Raw genomic sequence first — 4,612 nt, forward strand, 5'->3', positions numbered from 1 at the left:
CTTGGTCTTATGTTCACAAGGGCGTATTATGTCTGGACCCAACGAAAACATGTACAGCACAGGAACGGAAATCATCAAACTATTGTCATAGTTATTGAAAACGTTCACTCGAAAATGGTTCGCTTATAACCCTGACTGTTTTCAGAAAGTGCCGACAATACATTTTTAATCCCTCATGAAAGCAATGTCTTTGTCCCATAAGCGTTATATGTACTCATGTTCTCCTTTTTATGTGAATGTTGGCTAGCTAATGAGCTACATTAAATGTGGTCTAATAACAAAATGCCTTCCCTAAGCAGTCATGCGAGTCCGACTAGACCTGGCCGTTCACTAGTACCAAAAACACTTTGCGTGACGTAGGTCATTCGTCGCGCAAAGTCAAAAAAACGTCGCGGAAAAATTTGCGCAACGAATCTTCGTCACGCGCCAAGCCTGTGAAAGCAGGGTTTGCGCGACGTAGGATTTTGCGTCACGCAAAGACACTTTGCGTGACCTATGCAACTTCTTCGTCACGCAAACTATTTTATTTTTGGGACAAAAAAATTGCGCGACGTAGGATTGTGCGTCACGCAAGGTGACTTTGCGTGACCCATGTAACTTCTTCGTCACGCAAACTTTTTTTTTTTTGGGACAAAAATTGCGCGACGTAGGATTGTGCGTCACGCAAAGACACTTTGCGTGACATATGCAACTTCTTTGTCACGCAAACTATTTTTTTTTTTGGGACAAAAAAATTTTTGATTTAATTTTTAATAAATATTGTAATTCAATTCTAAAAAATAAATAATAAACCAATAAAAAGTATTTAATTATAAACCATATGAAAATGTACATACAAGATGTCCGAACAAAAAAAGAAAAAACTACAATAAGTAGTCTTCTAGGTTTGATACATCAAACTACTAGGTATCAGCTGGACGAAGTGGCTGGGAGGTTGAAGGTGGAGCAAGATCAAGTGATGGCAGCTGGATTTGAAGACCGGACATCGCTAAGGCCTATAGAATCATACTCACATGGTCGCCCTGGGTCCTAACCTGGGCCTTCATCCACTCGTTCTCAGCCCTCAGCTGCTCGTTCTGGACCCTCATCTGCTCATTCTGGAGTTACTTTGCTATTTGGACAATTACAAATAAACAGATGCACAAAAACCTATTTTGTAGTACCTAAGTCATGACTGAGAGATAGCGAAAAGATGACCAAAACGTAAAATAACACTAATCTGGAAGACCATCAAAGTTAGAGCAGCGAATTTAAAGTCATATTTCATAGTGTAATGATGCCATAGATGTACAACTATGAAGTCTATTCCATAAGTCCTTTACTTCATGACCACAGAAAGCAATGTACATTAATCTCTCTCACAATTTGAGCACTTCCCTAAAATTATATTCGACAATACTTTCAGCTAGCTATGAGCCTATGACCCATTATTCCTTTTTCAAACAATACTACATAACATATTCTTCTAATTTGTATTAGTGAAACATATTATGAGTCAAATATCCAAGAATCAAAACCATACAACGAGCTGAAATCTAGAATACATTAAACAACATGTGTCATCATGGTCACAAAGAGAGTACACACCTAAAAATTGATTTGCATCCTCAAATTGCAAAATTTTGTCATCTTGGAGATTTTGACAAGCAGAACAGTTCTTCCTCTGGAATTGACTTTCACAGAGGACGAGATGCTTCTTAGAGAAATGTCTTATGTCACAAAGATGGTGACAATCACTACTGGCAAGTGAAACGCTTGCTTCATCCCTGCTGAATGTAGCTGCCTATTAGAACAAAAGCTACACAGCTACACAATATATGCATAGTTTTTCATTGTTCTAGATTTTTTAAGTTCCTATGTATCTTCTCCTACATCTATGAATTCTAAATAAATACAAATCATACAATGGTTGAATTGAATTCATTATGACTTAACGCTATTTATCAAATTGGAAACATCATAACATGCTCTACCTAACAGATTATATCAACAAACAGATGGAAGAAGAAAAAAAATCACAATATATGTCTTGACAGAGAGACGTTTATTTGTAAGGAACTACAGAACCTCAAGGTAAATTGCAAGACTGCTCACTACATGTGCTCTAGTCATCCCAGAGATGACAGCAGGAGACACAATGAGTTTAACAAACATATAACACAACCTTCCACCTGATTCCAGGCAGAAGAATAACAAAATTATGTTAACAACCAACTAGGTAGTAATCACCGAAAACATATCCAAATACACTAGTACTCTCTGTTCATTCTTCCATTTAACAGCATGCCATTTCAGCAGTTTAAACAAAACTTGACATATGCCCGATCAGTAATTTAGCACTTGTCAAGCAACTTTCGTAATAAACTTAGCTGAGTTACGCTTATATACAAAATAACAAGCTATGAACCCCTCCCCCAAACCACAAACAAATAAATCCTATGTCTTATGCTTCTCTTTACAGAAAAACGAAAAACAGTTAAGCTCAACCTAGGTGAAATTCTGTGTTCCACCGATAGAAACAAAATACAACAAGGCAATGCAAAACCTGTATGAAATGAAGATAAAAATTAGTTACATGCTTTCCTACCTATTTTCTGCCATTTCATACGGCACCAAACGGGCGGTGAACAATTACCCAAACTGAAAATCCTACCCATACCTAATTAAAAACAAAACCCCCAAATTTCTATCAAAAATTTTTAATTTTCAAGTCACTAACTTCAATACCGCAAAATTATAAGCTTCTAAAATAAAATTGAACAAAAATTAAAGCTAACCCAATCAAATCACATACATATACAATATTTTACATATCAGATATACAAGCATATACAAACAACAAATACATACACAAAAATAAAAAAATTTAACATTCTAGGCTAGATCACTCACCTAACCGTTAGATCTTCAGAAATCTACACCGATCTTTGAGAAATATGAAACCAAAAACCCTAACCCTAAAGTCAATCTAAGCGAAACAGGAATTGAAAAAAGGGAAATTTGAAAACCCTGTACCCTAATTATACTATAAACAGATCACAAGAGAGAGGTAGAGAGAGGGGGTCCGTACCTGATTCAGAGGAGAAATCGAGAAATTTCGATGAAAGTTTCGAGCGTCGGCGACTCGGCTTTTTGGGGTCTTCGTTGAAAATGTGAGGTTGCTGAGAAGCTGCTGTTTACAAGTAGGTGAGGGACAGTGATAGGCTCACCCTCAAGCTAATTCATACGGAGCAGCAAAGAACGTCAAGCCGGAACCGTCAAGCCTTGAAGATTTTGCATCAGACCAACTAAATTCAGTAACCAGACCAACATTTACATCAGCTAAATTCAGTAACCAGACCAACATTTACATCAGAAATCCTTACCTTGATTTTGAGACTTGATTCGCGTAAGAGAGAGGGAGAGATGAGCGACGGGGAAGATTGTTAAAAGTTAAAACCTAGCAAATCCAGAAATAAATCAAAAGATTACATAGGAGTTCAAATTTCAGACATTTCTATTCTCCACGACATTCTTGGTCCAAGTAACGTATAAAAGACTATGTCAACAAGTAACGGAAATTGCATCCAGATGAAGGAGGTAACTGGAACACAAGCAAGCAAAATGCTTGGAACAACAATCGATGCTTGCCCATTAAAGAGTACAAGAAAAGACAATCATCATGGCGGCGATAGATAAAAAGAGGGCGAAAAGGCCTATTAACATTTTTGTGGGCAAAGATTTGTGGAAATCATCTTTAGAAGTATAACGTGAAGTGAGAACTCCCAGAAACATAATAACCGAAGTTGTGGAAGGAAAGAGTGAGATTGCATCTGAAACTACAACAGTTGTGAATACCTTTTTAGTTAAGAATGTAGGAAGACTTGTATCTCCATTATTTCCACCAGGTACTGTGAAAGCTGCAACAAACATGATGGTAACAATGAGAGCACCTACAACCGTACAAGAAGTTGTTATTTCTTTCATTAACTTTTCTGCCTCCTTCGCCAATTTCTTATGGTTGTTCATTAATACTTCATGTGGTGTCTTACAATCTTTGTTTTCATCTTCATGATCCTTGCACTTTGTTACTCTTTTCACCTAGTGCATTTCATCCAGCTAAAGTTTTATGATAGGTTTACTACTCATCCTTAGAACATTGCCCTTTCAGACATCGCAGAACCAAAAATCCGTAATTTCTTGAACTACATAGAATGTTAAGTAATAGTAGTTAATTAAAACCAATATTTTTCTTTTTATATTCAACTTTTTCTCCTTTTTGATTTGAACATAGTAGAGGTCGGTTCGAAAATTGAAAATAAAAAAAAATCGAACTGAATACTGAACGTTAACTAAAAAAACCAAAGCAAATTAGAAAAAAACAAACTAAATCAAAATCTATTGATTCGGTTTTAGTTTTAGTGGTTCAGAAACCGAACCGAATGAAATAATTCTTAAAACGGTGTCATTTTACTTCCATCCATCTAAACGTTGTCGTTTTACTTTTATTCTATTACCTAATTAAGGCTGTTGATGCACAAAACCAGAGGTCTTAGAACAACGTAAATCCGACCGTGAATCTGCAAGAAATGTAAATAACACAAGAGGTATCGTGGTTCACCCCAAGGTTTGG

At 36.4% G+C, this 4,612-nt stretch overlaps 1 long non-coding RNA gene across 3 annotated transcripts; it reads right to left on the reverse strand.

The window, feature by feature from the left end:
• Positions 1 to 787: 787 nt before the first annotated feature.
• On the reverse strand, positions 788 to 3,835 carry LOC103442525 (uncharacterized). 3 transcript variants are annotated; one of them, XR_011571359.1, is made up of 4 exons: positions 3,366 to 3,835; positions 3,071 to 3,263; positions 1,588 to 1,766; positions 788 to 1,088 (listed from the first exon to the last, which is right to left on the reverse strand). It is a non-coding gene; the product is annotated as an uncharacterized lncRNA (long non-coding RNA). The 3 variants fall into 3 exon arrangements; XR_011571361.1 differs by having other exon boundaries at positions 788 to 1,097; positions 3,366 to 3,827; XR_011571360.1 differs by having other exon boundaries at positions 1,588 to 1,769; positions 3,366 to 3,827.
• Positions 3,836 to 4,612: the final 777 nt, after the last annotated feature.

The sequence above is a fragment of the Malus domestica genome, chromosome 09 (genome assembly GCF_042453785.1).
Source record: "Malus domestica chromosome 09, GDT2T_hap1".
NCBI lineage: Eukaryota > Viridiplantae > Streptophyta > Magnoliopsida > Rosales > Rosaceae > Malus > Malus domestica.